The sequence below is a fragment of the Helianthus annuus genome, chromosome 12 (genome assembly GCF_002127325.2).
Source record: "Helianthus annuus cultivar XRQ/B chromosome 12, HanXRQr2.0-SUNRISE, whole genome shotgun sequence".
Classification (NCBI taxonomy): Eukaryota; Viridiplantae; Streptophyta; class Magnoliopsida; order Asterales; family Asteraceae; genus Helianthus; species Helianthus annuus.
The window spans coordinates 45,389,384-45,408,968 of NC_035444.2; the positions used below are offsets into that span (position 1 = coordinate 45,389,384).

Sequence of the window (19,585 nt, forward strand, 5' to 3'; positions counted from 1 at the left end):
TGATGACATTTCAAATTTCTGCTTCATAACCTTTTCAAAGTCTTTGCACAAATTTTCATTTGTAGACCCATGTCATCCACGTATATCTGAATTATCAGAAGATGTCCGTCGACCTATTTGGTGAAGAGAGTGGCATCCACTTTTCCACGGATGAAGCTGTTGGCTAGCAGGTGTTGAGACAAAGTCTCGTACCAAGCTCTCGGGGCCTGGTGTAAACCTTACAGCTCTTTATCTAGCAAGTAGACCTTGTCTTTGTGGATTGGGTCGGTGAAGTCCGATGGCTGTCCAACATATACCTCCTCTTTTACCTTCCCATAGAGAAACGCTGATTTCACATCTAGCTGATAAACTTTGAAATTTTTCCACGATGCAAATGATAGGATGATTCTGATCGCTTCTAGTAGAGCCACAGGAGCATACACTTCAGTGAAATCTATACCTTCCTGCTGACTAAAGCTCTGATACCACTTGTTGGATCGACGTGTGACCCTAACGAGTCAATCTGAAGAGTTCAACATCAAAATCAAGGGCGGAATCAATGAAATTGACGTAATACAACTTGATACTTTCTAATTATCTTCTTTTACTGATTTCCTGAGCTTTTACAAATCAGATAACAATCCGGCAGCACCTCGGCTCTCAAACACACAATCTAATTTTGTTCCAAATGAATCAGCAAGTTCAGTATTTATAGGGTTGGTAATTCCGTACGAAACTTGTTTAAGCGGAATTACAAGTTCAGGCAGAATTAACTAATTCCGTGCAGAATTACTAATTCCGTATGAAACTGTTAATTTCGTTTGAAATTGTTTAATTCCGTGCGAAATTACACAAGTGTAATTTCATGCGGAATTACCCTATAATACTGTTTTTCTCGATTTTCGTGCCCTGATCTATTTGATACAATACAAGACTCAATAAAGATGAAGTTAACATGCATTAGTGCACCAACAGTGGGAACTCATATGATATGGTTTAACAAGGCCTACATACTAAAATGAAACCGATCCTATGTGCTTACGACTCATCATGACCCGTTTAGGTAGCTTACGCTACTTTAACGCGTCGTTTGCGTAAAACGCGTTCGGATCGCCTAACTTGTCCAATGATAAGTAACATATGCCTTAACATGTCTAATAATGTTTCCTAATCAGTGTAGATATCAAAAATTACGTTACATATGCTTAAAATGAATTTTGGCGTAATAAGGGCATTTTGGTAATTTACCTAAGGCATATATACTACCTATCATACAACTACTTAAACGAAGTGACCATAAGGTATAACCTCGGAAGGTTATTCCCTATACAACTATGGTCACTAAACATGTTTGGTCGGATCCTAAAGATCGACCAAACGGGTCTAGTTCGTAAGTCTAAGCGGGTGTTTAGTCTGCTTGACTTACGACTCTACATAAGCACTAAACCTAAAGTGACGAACTAAACATGTGGAAACATGTTTAGTTAATTTAGAAAACAGGTTTGGTATTAAAACAAACAGTGTTGATACCTAAATGTAGTTTGGTTACAAAATACGCGAGAATACGCATTTTGGCTGAAACTACGACTCGTCACTAACCTAGATAACGTGGTAATCAGTAGATATAGTCACTAGGGACTAAAACCATTGTGATTACGCTCACGTTATGAAGTTCAAACGAAATTCATGTTGACCATAAACTGGTCAAAGTAGAAAGTCAAACAAAGTTTGACTTTTAAACGAAAAACACATAAAAGAACGAAGGAATACTTACAAAGGGTCCTCGCAAGCAAACCTTGATCCAAATAGCTCAGGTATGAAGCAAGGCTTCAACTTAGAGCACATTAGATCAGATTTGTGTGAGTTGCAACAATGAAGCTTGGGGGTATTTATAGAATTCCTTGAACCGTTAAGATCGTTTATCGAAAATCAAGCTTCAATCTCAACCATCCAAGTGTGCCCCTTGATTTGGAATACCATGGGCACTTATAATAGCCCCTAGAAAGCTTAAAATACCATTTGCAAGTTACCAAAACCATTGGAACAGCTGGTAACAGGTGGAAAAATGGTTTTTGCAGGTCGGATGCTCCCACGCGGCCCGCGTGAGAGTCATGGAGGACTTACGCAGCCCGCCTAAGCTCCATTTCAGCAAACAAAGTTTTATAAATTGCAGTTTCAGTCCCTGTTAGTGTTAAAGCTCATTTCCGACACCTTTGAGGCCCGTTAAGCTAACTTTAAGGCCCTAAAATGATGCCCTAACATTGTGTACATGAAACATGCTCAAAAATATGTCGGATGTCGGTTCGTTTAGTCGTACGATCGCGTTATTCGCTTAATTTCGACGGAAGTTGTAATGAACGCAAAAATGATCCAAATTAAGCGACGAATGAAATTTTATCATGCCAAATACTAAAATAAAATATTTTAATGCTTACGTAAGTTTTTGGATGTCCGGATATATTCAGAGCGTAAGATATGCGCGAAAATGCAAACTCTTGCACTTTTTGACGCTTTTAGTCCCTATTGATCAATAAAGTTTATTTTAGCATACCGAACCCCTCAAAGCCTATTTCTAAGCTATGTAAAGGATATTTAGGGTATGTTTAACTTATTATCAAGTTCTAGAATGTTCGTTACTATACAAATCGGTATAGTTTCGCAGTTTGACACAATTAGTCCCTACGATCGAACAAACTTGATTTCAACACACCAAACCATCCAAAACTTATTTCTAAGTTATGTGAAGGTTATTTAAGGTATGTTAAGCTTATTTCACTATTCCGGAGTGTTCGTTGCTTTAAACTGATTATATTTACGCATGTGTGCGCGTATAACCTTCTAGAAAGCGATTTAAAGCTTGAAATCGAACAAGAATTGATATGTGCAAACGATACACATATTTTTATAAATCCTAAGTATGAAATACAATATTTCATTGGTTTGGTATTTGTTTGATGGTTGAAGTGACACAGGTGTCACAGTCTCCCATACTTTAGGAAATTTCATCCCGAAATTTAATTTTAGGGGAAACTTGTGAAGACAACTGTGATGGTTTCGCTTTCAAACGAATCCCCCGAACCCTAAGTAAAACTCTGGGCATGTTACGATTCTTAGCGAAATTGTCAACCCTCAAAGTGAAGTCCTTGTAGTAAACAAACATGGAATTTTGAACTACGGACAAAATAACGTTTCTTATGAAGGCTTATCATAGGAAACTTGTGTGTGCTAGAAATCAGAATTGGGGAGTGTAAGATAAAATGACATTGGTCAAAATCTAGGACTTTTCCCGTATCATTATTCTTGTCACTATAGGTCTTAACACATGACAAAACTTATTGTGGTTTCTGTGCACTGAATTCCAGAATTATAGAATTATGTATGCATCCATAATTACGTATTTCCTTGCACAGTCCGCACAGTTCATTTCATATTGCGTAGGGTAAAAATCAATTGAATAAACATGAAGTGACTTGACTAGACCACCAAAGGGTCTTTTTAACGAGATCAAAGAACGATCTTTTTAACTAGATCAACACAGTATCTTCTTAACTAGACCGTCGTACGATCTCCTTAAATAGACCACTTAAGGGATCTTTTCAATTATATAATCTCATGATATTCATATCCAGACTTTCAAATCAATCTGTTTAACTAGACCACTCAAGGGGTCCAATATTTGAATAGTACTTTAAAACCCAATGGACTTAACTACAACGTAAAAGACCATTAAGGATTTAAGACAGTACCTTTAGATATCCTACTATGAATCCCTCATATGAGATATGGAAGATTCTACCAGGATTTAGATGGATCACATACAGACACAAAACATATAAGAAAACACATAAGCACCAAATCACATAATTGTTTAACTTGATCATTAAATTTTGTTATCTTTGGACACGGGTATTTAAAGCACACTAGGAATCCAATCCGTGGATCTTATTTGGCACTTTAAACATAAGAATCTAACTATGGAGATAGAAAGATCTTTAAATAGAATTCGGATTTATCCTTATTGAATCGTAATATATGTATTAAGGCATACGAATAATTCAATTAAGGGCTCCGATTTGAGCAATAATTATCCACAAAGATCTAATTGTGAAGATAAAAAGATCCTAGAATGGATTTTGGAATTTGTGTAACGAGAGGTGTTTCGACACCTTGCACTAGGTGTGTTTAAGTCGATACACAAGGTAGAAAGTTCATGAGGTTGAGGCACTAGATATGCCAAGGTGACATATGAAGCAGAATTTGAAGGTTAAGCAGCAGCAGGATTTGCAACAGCTTTGCTTTAGATAGCAAAGCGGCACATGTTAACCAGATGTCCCCATCGTCCACCGTGGGTACATTTGAAACATGGTATTTGGTTCAGATGATGACGGTGGCATCGATTGCACCAAAGAGCAGTTTCCTTGCACGACTTCATCCCTGATACGAGTCATGGTGATAGCTAAATCAACGGCCTTCTTGAGTATGACGCCAAATTGTTGGGCAATGGTAGCACCTAGTTCGGACATTGTTGTTGTGATGAAGAGGCACCATGAAAAAAAATGGAAGACATGGGAGGAAACAAGGGAAATGAAAACAGAATGAAAACGCATAGAAATTGCGATCAATTGTTTGTTACCTAAGGCAAACAAATGAAACGGTGACTAATCAAAGTAAATGGGTCAATATAATGTATCGCGAAGACACGCTCGCCTATAAGTGGACACTCACCCCAAGAGTTCCCAGGTAAGAGTGACTGGTCCGATACTGTCACACCCCGACCACGTAAAACAACAAAACGTGGCGGAAACATCGGGGAGTGTTGTAACAGAGTCATTGTTTCACAACCATGGATTAAATAGTTTTGTTTTATTGAATTATTGAATTCAATGTTTTGGTACAATTTAGAATAATACAAATAATTGTTTCTCAGTTTTAAGTCACTAAAGCACGAGTCCATCCTACGTTTAGCATGCATCATCAATCATCACATAGTAGTACCTGAAACATATATGAAAATAGACACGTCAGCATAAGAATGCCTGTGAGTAACATAGGTTTTTGTGTATTAGATTCATGGCTTTAGATAATACGAGAAAAGGTTTTATGTTTTTCAAAATAGCCATGAATCTAATGTAAAAGTTTTGTTTCTGAAAATGTGTCGTTTTGGAAAACGGGTTTATAGTATAGACAAAATATACTTTGGTTTTGAAAAGTTTGTACAAATAGTATATCATAGTATACTTTAGTTTTGAAATAGTTAAATGGATAGTATATCAAAATATACTTTAGTAATTAAAATAATAGTTTCGGTAGTATATCTCAAGTATACTTTGGTTTAAGAATAAAAGTATTGGTAGTATATCAAATTATACTTTGGTTTGTAAATAGCATATCAACTATGCTTTGGTTAAAAGTAGCATATCAACTATGCTTTAGATAGTATATCAAAATATACTTTAGTTTAAAATAACAAAGTTGGTAGTATATCAAACTATACTTTGGAAAACAGTAGCATATCAAACTATGCTTTGGGTAGTATATCAAAATATACTTTAGTTTAAAATAACAAAGTTGGTAGTATATCAAACTATACTTTGGAAAATAGTAGCATATCAAACTATGCTTTGGGTAGTATATCAAAATATACTTTAGTTTAAAATAACAAAGTATGTTAAAACATATGTTGGATTTTGTACTTAGTATATCAAAATATACTTTGGTATATCACATTTGAGAGCACATCAAACTGTACTTTTGTAGTATATCAACATATACAAAGAGAGTGTGATTTGGTATTCAACAAAGCCTTAGTGTATCAAACTACACTTTGGAGACTATAGAAATACCACGAAGGCAATTTCTATTTGGTTTAAATTTGGTTTCTGACATTCCATACAACAGGAATGGGGTGTCTAGTCCTATAGCGCTATATCATACTACCAATCGGCTGGGTGAATGTATAAAAATGGTACAATCCAACAATTTGTTTATTAAGTTTTGGAAAATCAGTGTTTAAACCATAGGTAATTGTTTAATTTGTCAAAAGAATATGTATTAAGCATGTGTAATCATATAGTTTAAAATCAGGAAAATAACAGATAGGCATATATGTTTCACCCCAAAACAATTGAAAACAGTAAAAGAGGGGACTATGTACTCACTTGAGATTTCAAGTATCCTTGATTAAGTGTCCTAACAAAGCTCGGGAAATCAAGGAATCAAGTGGCACCTAGTATGGATCACTATATTAAACAATCGGATCCTAAATCGGAAAATAGGATAGAATGAGGTTCTATAAATCAAATGAGTATTTGAACTCATATGGTATGATTTAATAGTCCCAACATTCTGATTGAAAGGCCTACCTAAGTGCTTTTGACCCGTTTCGACACATTATGGTAACATAAGCCACTATAATGCGTCGTTTGCGTAAAACTAGGTTCGGATGGTTAACTATGTGCTATATCAAGTCTTACATGCCCAATTATCCCTAAACATGTTACTAAATCAGATTACTTGTCAAAAATATGTTCACATAGTCATATTACGGATTCTAGCTTCAAAAGGGCATTTTGGTCATTTACTATGGGCATACAAGCTAACTAGCAAATGACTAACCAATCCTATGTGATCATAAGGTTATAACCTCAGTGGTTATTCCCTATGAAATTATGATCACTAACTAAGCTTGGTCGGATCCAAAGATCGACCAAACGGGTTGGGTTCGGAAGTATAAGCGGTTGTTTAGTCCGCTTATCTTACGATCCTAAACAAGCACAAACTAATAGTGTCGAGTTAAACATGTCAAAACATGTCTAACCTACTGATTTGGTATCAAAACAAAGTGTTTTGATACCCTAAAGTAGTTTCGTTGCAAAATGCGTGCTAAAGCGCATGTTGACCGAAACTTTGACTCGACACTACAACTAGCTAACGTGGTAATCAGCGGTTATAATCACGAAGGATTATAACTATAGTGATTACAATCACGTTTCAAAGTTCAATTGAACTTTGACTTGACCAACTGATGGTCAAAACCGAAAGTCAAACTGTTGGCCAAACGGTTTGACTTTCTGCACTACATAAGGAAAAAGCAAGAAAAAGAATGAAAGAAGCTCACTTAAGGTCCTTGCTATCTTTTCTACAAGAAGACAAAGTCCCAATAAGCTTAGAAGAGAGCTCCAAAGCAGATTTAGAGAAGATAAGAGAGGAATGAGCAAGGAATGAAGTGAACTTGGATGGCTATTTATAGTGTTCATGAATTCACAAGATCATGACACTTGTTTTGCTTGGTCATTAAGCATGAAATCCTAGCCATACATTTGTTTGATGCAGGTGCAAAGCCTTGGAGAGGTGGTAACTTGGTTACCACACAAAGAAATTGCAAGATTGGCCCCTGAATTTACAAACTGTTGCTGAAAATGAACTTTCTGCCCAGATGTGGCACTCGCGTAGCGCGACGGCATAGGCAGGAAGGCTCGCGCTACGCTACGGTGTATCAGATTCAGCAAAGTTTCAAAAATGGCAGAAATGGCCCCTGCACGTGTTTAAAGCCTTTTTCGATGCGTTTAAACCTCGTTAACCTCATTTCAAGGCTCTAAAATGAAGTTAAAGTATAGGGGACTCAAAACATGCTCAAAAATATCTCGGATGTCGGTTCGTTTGGTCGTACGATCGCGTTGTTCGGTTAATTACGACAGAACTCAAACGGATGCGAAAACGAACCAAATTAAGCGACGAATGGAATTTTTTTGCACGCCGATCACTAAAATAAAAATATTTTAGTGTGTACAAAAATTTTGGATGTCCAGATGTGTCTAGAACGTAAGATATGCGCGAAAATGCAAACTTACGCCGTTTTTGACACTTTTAGTCCCTGAAAGATCACATAAGCATGTTTTCGCACACCGAACCACTAAAAGCTTGTTTCTAAGCTATGATTAGGTTATATATGGTATGTTTAACTTATGATCAAGTTCCGGACTGTTCGACACCATACGAATCGGTATAGTTTCGTAGTTTGACGCAAATAGTCCCTGCGATCGAATAAACTTGTTTTTGCCATACCAAACCTTTCAAAACTTATTTCTAAGTTATGTAAAGGTCATTTAAGGTATGTTAAGCCTATTTCACTATTCCGGAGTGTTTGTCGCGCTAAACTGATTACGTTTACGCACCAGTGCGCATATAACTTTCCAGAAAGCGATTTAAAGCTCGGAATTGAACAAGAATTGATATGTGCAAAGGATACACATATTTATACAAATCCCAGGTATGAAACACAATGTCTCATAGGTTTGGCATTTGTTTGGTGTTCGTGGTGACACAGGTGTCACAGATACTACGGATTTGTACGAACACTCTAGCCTTAGACAGAAGACCCAGGGTACAGGCACCTACCCTTCCAATTTGCACGTGTTCACATTATTTAGACCAAACTTTGTCAAGATTTTGAAAACTTTGAAGGTTCAAATCCATATAATAAATCATCCTAGAACAGATGATTAGTTTTCAAAGCGGATTCAAAATTTGTGTTCTTATTGTGGTTGTCACCTAAAGATAGGCGACGGTATTGTTTTATAACTAAACACAAGATAACTTGTGTTAGGGTCCTAGGAAGGTTATTGTCTAGGTCAAAGCATTACTAATAACCTAATTCCCTATAACCATTGGCTCTGATACTAACTTTTCTGTCACACCCCGACCACGTAAAACAACAAGACGTGGCGGAAACGTCGGGGGAGTGTTGTAACAGAATCATTGTTTCACAACCATGTAATAAATAATTATGTTTTATTGAATAAATGATGTTTTAATACAATCAAATAAGTACAACTATTATCTTTCAAATTTTAAAGTCGCTAAGGCACAAGTCCACCCTGAGTGTAGCATATACCAACAATCATCGTAAGGCAGCACCTAAAACATGTGTAACAATAGGTATGTCAGCATAAAAATGCCTGTGAGATACATAGGTTTTATTGTAATTAGGATTCATGACTTATGAGTTCAAAGAAAAGGTTTTAATAAAAGTAGTCACGATCCTTGTAAAAATGTTTTTGTTTTGTAAACCATAAAAAAATCGATAAGAAAACAAATAATATAAAAGAAAGATGTAATAAATAAATAGGTAGGTAAAATGAGTTATATATATATATATATATATATATATATACTAGTCGTTTACCCGCGCGATGCGGCGGGAAACATACCATTTAGGTTGGTGAATATAGGGCTATGTACGGGGGTTCTCGTTTTCTGGTTAATTTATCAATCGTCTCGTGGTATATTGTATAGTACGTATGTTAGTTTTCTTATTGGTAACATCAATGTGGTCTAACATGAGCCTTACAGATCTCAACCAATTAATAATTTAACATTAAAATAGTTTCGGACTTTTGACCCCCAACAACCCCAAAAAAAAAATAATAAACGTGTCACATGTGTAGACACCCAAATGCATCAGACTAATCCATTGTTGGATTTTAATCTTGACATTTGGTTATTACTTAGTTTTTATTAGTTGGTTATTATTAATAAGTATTTTAGATTGTTTTGAATTTATTTAATTAGGTAGAATTGGTATGATAGTTTGACCGGATCTCATGCAAGTATACGTTGGGGATGCATGATTTAGAGGAGTAGGTCACTAGGTTGTACCTATTCTTTAGGAGTATTAGTGGTTGTGGATGATTCCACGTTTCTTATTGTAAGGGCTATAAATAGCCTTAGGTTTATTCAATAAAATGCAAGCTTTCTTTATGCAATTTACAAGTTCCGTACACTTCTTCTTTCTTCATATTTGAGAGTTGTTTTCTTTTCTCTTCAGCAAGTTAATATAACATTTCTGTTAGTGAGGTTTTTGAGTGGGTATTATATTGGGCCTGAACCAACATTTGGTATCAGAGCACCCAGGTTAGAGCTTGCGATTTCATGTGAATCGCAAAGGAAGAAAGAAGACCGACCGAGAGAGAGACCGACGTTGGCGAGAAGAACAAAGCCATAATTGACCGGTGGCTTGAAAATCAGACCGAAAAACTCTCGCCAGGAAGACCGTAGGTGTGAGCCAGAGACCGAAAGCTTACATCAGAGAAGACCGAAGACCGTGACCGCTGCCGGAAAGTGAACTCCGGTGGAAGACCGAGAAGACCGACGAGCCGCAAGAGACCCGTGGCAACTAGACCGAGACCGCAGAGAAGACTGTGACTGGCGGTTCGACCGAAAAGGAAAGCTCAAGACCGAAAAGGAAGTGAAGCATGGCAATGGTACCTGTTAAAGAGGCTGGTTCGATGTCGTTTCAAGTTCTGGTTTTGACCCCAACAAACTATCCGGTGTGGGCAGTCAAGGTTAAGGCCATTATGGATGCAAATGGTGTTTGGGAGACTGTTGAACCGAGGGCGTTAGGTGCTGAACCGGATAAAAAGAAAGCAAAACAAGCTTTAGCCTTTTTGTTTCAAGCTATTCCCGAAGAAATAGTGCTGCAAATGGCTAGCTACACCGATCCCAAGCAAGTGTGGGACGGACTGAAGACCCGGTACTTGGGTGTAGATCGGGTAAGAGCGGCTCGACTTGCAACATTAAGAAGGGAGCTCGAAACTACGCGCATGAAAGAGGGTGAAGCTGTTGACGATTTCGTGGTGAAATTGAACGGCATGGCATCGAAGGTAAGGTCTCTAGGTTATGAACTTGAAGAAGTTGATTTAGTGAAAAGATTACTTGATTCGATGCCGAAGCCATTCTTACAACTTGTGGCTTCAATCGAACAATGTTTTGATTTGGACACAATGCTATTCGATGAAGCCGTTGGGAGATTAAAGGCGTATGAAGAGCGTATGAAAAGCCATGAGGAAAAGGAGGGAGAAGGCCAGCTCTTGATGGCTAGTGAGCAAAAGAATGGTGATGGTGATAGGCGATACAGTCGAGGAAGAGGTCGTGGAAGAAGCAGTGATAGAGGCGGAAGAGGCCGTGGAAGAGGCTCGGGTCGAGTTGACAAAAGTGGAATTAGGTGTTATGATTGTGGAGTTTTTGGGCATTTTAGCTACGAGTGCACGAAATGGAACGACAAAGACAAAGAAGCCAACTTGATCGAAGAAGACGAGCCGACACTTCTGTGATAAGGAAACGAGTCAAGATTACGGGGGAGAATGTTGGATTTTAATCTTGACATTTGGTTATTACTTAGTTTTTATTAGTTGGTTATTATTAATAAGTATTTTAGATTGTTTTGAATTTATTTAATTAGGTAGAATTGGTATGATAGTTTGACCGGATCTCATGCAAGTATACGTTGGGGATGCATGATTTAGAGGAGTGGGTCACTAGGTTGTACCTATTCTTTAGGAGTATTAGTGGTTGTGGATGATTCCACGTTTCTTATTATAAGGGCTATAAATAGCCTTAGGTTTATTCAATAAAATGCAAGATTTCTTTATGCAATTTACAAGTTCCGTACACTTCTTCTTTCTTCATATTTGGGAGTTGTTTTCTTTTCTCTTCAGCAAGTTAATATAACATTTCTGTTAGTGAGGTTTTTGAGTGGGTATTATATTGGGCCTGAACCAACATCCATAATCCATATGTTTAAAACTTTTTTATAGAAAAATCATAGTAAATATTACTATTGTAAGAAGAGGATTGAAGATGGCGTGTTAAGCGCCATGTGGCAACCAAGTAAACAAGGGGGTATTGTAAAAAAAAAAAAAAGCAAGCGGTGGTCTTGGGCGTGGAAAAGGCCCACCCAGTGTTTAAAAAAAATAAAACCTAACCAATCATAAATCTCCTACCACAGACCACCAATCAACTCGCAGCATATCACCAACCATGTAAATGTGTGCTCGTGATTATTACATATTGATTAAAAATAAGCTCAATCATAATTCATTGCTGAGACCATTTACAACCAAGCAAATCATTTTATGAGCAAGGGTTCAGCTGCGAAGAACTTCATGCTCGTTAAGATTCCATGCATGTACATGAACCTGAAAGTTGAACAAGGAGGATATTATTAAGTCTCTAAAAGGTATTCAGAAATACATCTGTTGCTAGAAATTACTCAAAATTGGTCAGTCTTTGGTAATAAAATATTACCAGCATCTCCAGCATATCTAGATTCACAAGAGTGACTTCTCATTTTCAATTGGCAGTTAAACCTTCACATTCAACCATCTTACACTTTCTACCACATAATATTAGGTTTAGTTTTGATACATCAACACCTTATATTCCTTACTAACCTTGGTGATCCATACTATTACCGATTGCTAAAGCATACATCATGCTTATCCATACCTAAGTCTTTAGTCACAAAAACTGAAACACCGTATGTCTCATAATTGACCCATATAGGTGTTAGATCAAAAATCATAAATACAAAAGAATTACTTATGTTCTACATCCAAACAAGTTCCTTTTTTACAACCACTGACCAGTGACCGCCACATCACATCAAAATCATAGCAAATTATTTGACCGTTAGATGATCCATCTGAACAGGAGTATCTCCTGTTTCTACAGCACCATTCTCAGTCAAAGAAGCATCCCGCATATTTACAACATTTTCATTTGTAGAGGCCATCTCAGCCGGAGCCTTATCCATATCCATATTTGATATTCGACACCGGAACTTCCACTTCCTCTTCTTCAATGAGCTGGAATAATATACAAAAGATAAACAATAAGATACGACTTACTATTAGAGACTAAGTACAAACAAAGACAAAAAAACTGATAAACTGAGCCAAACCATTGCTAAAACAGAAATAACTGAAACCAAAAAAAACCGAACCAAGCCATTGCTAAAACCGAAATAACTCACCTTATTTCGAATTCTACTACAAAAAAATTGCCATTCAGTGACACACAAAAACTGCCACAAAAAAACAAAAAAGTGTCACTAAAGACTCTTGTAGGAATGTGCGGCACACAAAAATAGTGTCACTAGAAGCAGTGACGCTAAAGCCTTTTAGTGGCACTTTTTCAATATGCCACACAAATTTTTTAGGCTTTAGTGGCACATTTTTTTTGCCACAGTAAAATATAAGATTTTTGTGGCACAATTTTTGTGCCATTAAAATGTAGGGTAAAGTTCTTGTACAAATTGAAGGAAAACCTAAAAAAGACAAGGTGGCATTTTTGTAATTATCAATAACTATTAAAGTTACTCTACAAATACCTCTAAAAAAACCTAACCACTCCCCCCACCCCCAAAAAAAACCTAAACCCCCCACCCCCCCCCCCCACCCCCAAAAACCTAAAAAAAACCTACCCCCCCCCCCCACCCCCCAAAAACCTAAAAAAAAACCTAACCCCCCCCCACCCCCAAAAACCTAAAAAAAAAAAACCTAACCCCCCCCCCCACCCCCAAAAACCTAAAAAAAACCTAACCCCCCCCCACCCCCAAAAACCTAAAAAAACCTAACCCCCCCCCCCACCCCCAAAAACCTAAAAAAAACCTAACCCCCCCCCCCCACCCCCAAAAACCTAAAAAAAACCTAACCCCCCCCCCCCACCCAAGCTAAAATGCTTTAAACTAAACCCCTAAAAAATCTAAAAAAATCTAAAAAAATAAAAAAAAACACACAAATTATTTTATTTTATTTTTTTAACATTTTTTATTAAAAAATCGCTACTTTTTTTTTTGCTAACGAAATGTAACGATTTTTTAATAAAAAATGTTTAAAAAAAATTGTGTTTTTTTAGGTATTTTTGGTTGTAACTTTGATAGTTGGTGGTAATTACAAAAATGCCACCTTGTCTTTTTGGGTTTTCCTTCAATTTGTATGTTTAGTATGTTAAGATTATTTGTATTTGATCTTTTGCCTTAAAATGTATTCCTAATTACATATCCATACTAGTTTTAGTGACACTTTTTGTTTGCCAATAAAAAAAACATTTTGTGTCGGTAATTGTTCTAGTTAAATACATCTACTACTTTTACTTGCACATACTAACAAAATTCACATTATTTACAATAAATAATACAAAATAAAACTTCAATAAAATTGTAAATATAGAAATCGTAATATTATAACTTCAATAATAGGTTCCATCCAAAAAATATTCCAAATGTTAGCAAAAATATTGTGTAATGAGTAAGATATTCCAAATTCTAAATGTTTACACGGGAAGTCTAAATGTTCCTTTGGGTGATAATTTCATTGTCTTAATAGTTAGCTCCAAAGCTTCTCATGATATCTACCCTGCCATCATCAACCATATAAACAAGCATTAGTATTAATTTAAAAAAATATAAAATTCTTTAATTAACAAAACTCATTGTTCTTGATTCAAAAGAATTAGACAAAAAACCAACATATATAATTGGCCCAAACACCTAACAGGTAGACCAAAAACCATAAATTACCTGCTAGTCCTCACCTACGATATACAACACTTGCAGACTGTGGATAGTAATAGATACCAGTGGTGCAGCCATGCATAGCAAGAACACATAAAAGAAGAAAACTACATTGTGTATCCAATAACGGCACAAGGTCAATTGTGGAAGATATCCACCACCGCCATGACTTATGAGTTTCAAGTAAAAGATTGACAGTTTGTATTTCTAATGTCAATCCATCACCTAATTAATAAAAAAACAAATTCACTTTTCTAATTTAAGAATCAAGTTCAAAAGGATGCAATTAAAGTAAAAGTAATCAATAGAGAGTTGTGACAATCGTAAAAAACTAACCTTCTTAGCAAATCCAAAACCATTGCCTTTTCATGAACTAGAAGCGTGGTTGTGCACTTTTAGAAACTAGCAAGGAAGACATTATAGAGGAATAAAAGTCGTATACATACATGAAGTCAAGAGTAAACCGGCTAACCCTTCAAAATTTAGCAAACCTATCTTCACCGTCTATATCTTCATGCAACAGATCATAAGATGCATAAATTCCTCTAATCAAAAATTCATTGACCAAGCATAAAAGCAAACATACCATATCAATTCAAGTCTAAAATTGGAGCCTTTCGCCGTAATATATTGAAATAAATTCTAAAAATTCAACATCAGCAGAGATCAAAGTACTTAGGAGAGTGTCAATAAGCAAAGCTAATCGAGCTCAGCTCGAAACGAATCAAGCTTAAACGAGGTCGAGCCCGGGCCAAAAGTTAAAAATAAGTTTGTTGAGTAAACGAGCTCGAGCTTCACTTATCGAGCTTTAGCCACCTCGCGAGCCTAAACGAGTCCAATACTTATACATTTTTTAACTCATATATTAAATTATAATAATTACTATTTTAAAAATTATGAAATATATTTAATATTAGTTTAAAAATACATTTAAAAATTATTGTATTGTATAACTAATACAACAATTTTTATATTTATAATTTTTAAAATAGTGATTATTATAGCTTAATATATTAGTTAAAAATTGTATAAGTAATGGACTCGTTTAGGCTCGCAAGGTGGCTAGAGCTTGATAAGTGAAGCTTGAGCTTGTTTACTCAACGAGTTTATTTTTAAGTTTGGGCTCAGGCTCGGGCTCGGCCCCGTTTAAGCTCGACTCGTTTAGAGCTTTCGAGCTGAGCTCGAGTAGCTCAGCTCATTTACACCCCTAGTTTGTTCATAGTATACAGGTCATATGCAAAGCACATCTCACTCCATTTCTTTTTCTGGTCCAAAACATACGTTATAACAAGCTGAAACAATAACAAGAAAACATTTGATGACTTTACCAAATGACAGCAACTTGCGATGATCCCGTATCCCATGCAGGTCTCAATCGCACAAGGACACTCGTATCGCGGATCCTAAAAGCACAAAAGTGCAATCAGGATATCTAATAAATAAATAAGCAAGATCATGTGTACATATAAATAAATATACCTGTGGGTTGATACGGGTAATAATTCGGTTTCTTTGACGCAAGTGGGTCAATCTCAACCAAATTAACAAGCCAATTGTTAGTAAGAACTAAAGAGTGAAACAAAAGGTTTAAATAATAGCTAAATTTCGGTATCATTATAATGCATATAATTCAGTTCGGTAGAATACCAGTACGAATCTCATCCCTAATTTAACATTTGTAAAACCTAGAAATTGGATAAAGAAGAAGACTAACCTCAGTAGCGCCCAAATTCTCCAACTCAGGAATCTTATTGCCTGCAAATTGAACAAAACTAAAAGAACATAATCAGATATACGAACATGAATATAGCATCAACATCATACTCAGTAAATCTCACCAATAGCAAAGCTAAGATAGGGTCTAAGAAGGGTAAGATGTAGACAGCCTTACCTCTACCCCGTAGGAATAGATAGACTGCTTCCAGTGAGACCCCCGGCCCGATTATAGGCAGGTTGATCCAGCTAAAAGCCTTTACTGAAATAAAGTTTAGAAGGCTCAATTGCTGAATAATATTATTATTTTTATTCCCAATAAGGATATACAAAATATTGCACATGGGACACATTTTAAATATATGACACAGTGACAAGTAGGTTACTCTCAAGCAGTCACAAAACTAGATAAAGAAACTCAATTATCAGGTTGTAATCGGTATTATATTTATTTGGTATCTCATATTCTAAACTAGAAAGGCGTTGTTCACCTCTCAAAATCACATCTCTATATACATCACAAAAAAGAAACAGAAAACAGGGTGCATTAGGTTTAATAGAGAAAGTGTTAATTATAAAAATATAATGTATCAAGCAATTACATTATGACCATAGCTAATCTGGTCAAATCTCATTGAAGCTTTCTAAAAAAGGATCATGATTAAATCATACGCAGAACGATCCTTGCTTGAATAAGATATTTTTAAGTCATGATTCAAGCCATTCGCTTATGTAGATATCCTTGCCAGCTTGAATATTTAGAGTCATGACTCGTGAATCAGAGCAGTATGGATCCAGGACTTTTCTTCAGTGGAGGCCAAAAATAGATGAGATCAAAACAGGTCACGTTACAATAGGTCACGTCAAAATGGTTCGGGTCAGGCCAAAAAATAAGCATGTGACCGTACAAAAATGAAAAGGAAAAGATGTAAGCACCAACACATTTAGTAGTAGAGCACATTATTTTGACTAGTTAGCACATTATTTGTGAATCCTTACAGGTTTAACTTAATCAGATAGAAATAAAAAAATTCATGAACAGAATTGTAATAATATGAAATCTGAACCAACGAACATTACATGCCAAAGTTGTAGAAAGACTAAAAAAACAGAGGTAGATAACCTTCTGTTGGGCGGTGTGGCAATGATCAGGTAGCGTTCATTTGGTAACAGCCCTACCAACAAACACGATCAACGGCCGTCACAACTCTAAAAGCTTTGCCCCCTCACCAAAACCTAAGGAATTTCAACAGAGATTCAGATCCCTTCAAAGTTTGGAGAACGATCAGTACTAGTAGCAACCAGAGACGAATGAACGATCAGTACAGGTTGAAGAAGGCACTGTACTTTAATCTGGTAAAGTGGAAACTTGAGTCGACAAATAAAGAAGACAATGAACTAGAGTGTCGAGAAACCTTTGTATACCCGCTCAAATAATTAGTGCTGCCTGTTCTGACCTGCCTTATATTTAATCCTCTTTAGATTATCTTGGATTCTTGGTCAACTAATGAAAGATTTTCTTTACCCAATAATTTCATAATTTTGTAATGGTAATGTGTGTTCATATGCTTGTATGTGATTCTACACATACCAAAATAATCATTCTATTTAACCTGAATTTATGAATAAAGATTAACAATCAATAACCTACGCAACAAAATTCTAAAGAAATATAAATCTTAGATGAAGCCACTGCCTATGCAATGTTTCTTTAACTCAAATCTATATTCCACACAAAGAGTCAAAGAGCATAACTTGATGACATTGCCTCAAAAAGTAGACTCTATCCATGGAAACAAGGTAATGGTATATCAGTATCAGACTATTTATTCATTCAGGACTTTCATCAAACAGGTGGTATGCATATATATTAGGTTAAGGAAAGTTTACACCAGAACACCAATTTCTTTAAAATTACCTCGTTAATTATGGAAGAAACCCCAAAAAATAGTCTAGAAGAAACTTTGTTGCTGCTTGTTTCTCTTCATGTATTGCTTAGAGAATTCGGCTATGGAGGTTAATCCTGATATATATATATATATATATATATATATATATATATATTTGAATAAAGTATAGGTTACAGTGAAAAGTGAGAGGATTTATGGATGAAAACCTTGAAGATCGAGTTCACGTTCGCGAAGAGCGTTGAAGAAGTGAGGGCTTTTGGCTTTTCCATATCAAATCGGCTGAAACTCTCACCATTTTCGTTTTGAGAGGGAATTTGGGAAATTTTGGATTTGTTATGGCGGAGATCTGAGATAGGTGGGCAAATTTTGAGAGGGAGTTCAAAATTTTGGGAGGGAATTAATAGTTAGGGGAAAATTTGAGAGGGATTTGAATAAGGATGGCAATGGATTGGGTTCGGGTTGGGTATTGGTAATCCCATATCCATACCCGCTTGTAAAAATGTGTCTCATATCTAACCCAATACCCGTTGGGTATTTGTCGGGTAATTACTCGTCGGATATCGGGTATACACGTGAATGTCGGGTATACCCATTAATTTGTTAAAAGATATATGTTAGGATTTCCAAATATATTTCTTTTACTATTACAATTATTATGTATTTTATTTATACAACAACAATTATAAATTAAAAAAGTACATTACATAATATAATTTTATCATAAATTAATAATAACTTTATAGTACTTATACACTATATGTATATACTTTACAACATACAAAAATAAAAATATTAATAGACAACGGTTAATGGAAAATAAAAATACAAATTAAAAGATCCGGGTATATAGTTCGGATAAACGGGTATATGGTTTCAGGTAATCTAGTCGGGTATCACCTAATCCCATACCCGACCCATACCCACGAAAAAATTTAAATCTAATCTCATACTCGGCCCAATACCCGTCGGGTATCAGGTTAACTCGTCCTTTTTGTGTCGGGTTTCGAGTATATCCGTCGGGCTCGGGTATTTTTGTTGTCACACCCCCAAATAACCACCTAGGGCATGTCCCTATTGGAGGTGCAACGATCCAACCAAGAGCCACCAATCATATCAAACGCAAGTTATAATGTATTGAAATACCCAATTGAAAGAAATGTATCATTTGAAAAGTTAAACCAAAACCAAAGTATTGAGCGGAAGCATAAATGTATAAGTGTGTAAATGTATCGAAACCAAATCAATGTAATTGTTTATCATGACCACAACCACTCCAGCAGCATCAGACGGCAAGCTCCCAAGTTCCTTCAATAATTACCTACAAGCATGCAACAAGTGTGTCAGACTACGCTGGTGAGTTCAAGGTTTTGTTAACAAGTTATGTTACCATATGTATGTTAATGCGATTTAATGTTGCGTTACGATGTTGCTCATGTTAGATACCCTAGGGAGTGTGCCCATAAGTATCCGGGGAGTGGGTACCCCTTAACGACCGTTTGCTATGTTGCCTTCGTTAGATACCCTAGGGAGAGTGCCCATATGTATCCGAGGAGTGTGCCTCTAACAACCATAGCCATACCCAGATAATTAGTTCACGCCCGTCCTTACGGCCCGGTGTGAGGTTTCCCAC

At 36.2% G+C, this 19,585-nt stretch overlaps 1 long non-coding RNA gene across 11 annotated transcripts; it reads right to left on the reverse strand.

The window, feature by feature from the left end:
* Positions 1 to 13,973: 13,973 nt before the first annotated feature.
* On the reverse strand, positions 13,974 to 18,364 carry LOC110894800. Of its 11 annotated transcripts, none has more exons than XR_002566698.2 (9): positions 17,964 to 18,364; positions 17,169 to 17,281; positions 16,224 to 16,302; positions 16,047 to 16,104; positions 15,812 to 15,863; positions 15,661 to 15,735; positions 14,669 to 14,734; positions 14,339 to 14,557; positions 13,977 to 14,174 (listed from the first exon to the last, which is right to left on the reverse strand). It is a non-coding gene; the product is annotated as an uncharacterized LOC110894800 (long non-coding RNA). The 11 variants fall into 11 exon arrangements; XR_004874929.1 differs by having other exon boundaries at positions 16,047 to 16,087; positions 16,224 to 16,307; XR_002566697.2 differs by lacking the exon at positions 17,169 to 17,281 and having other exon boundaries at positions 16,224 to 16,307; positions 17,964 to 18,068; positions 18,162 to 18,363.
* Positions 18,365 to 19,585: the final 1,221 nt, after the last annotated feature.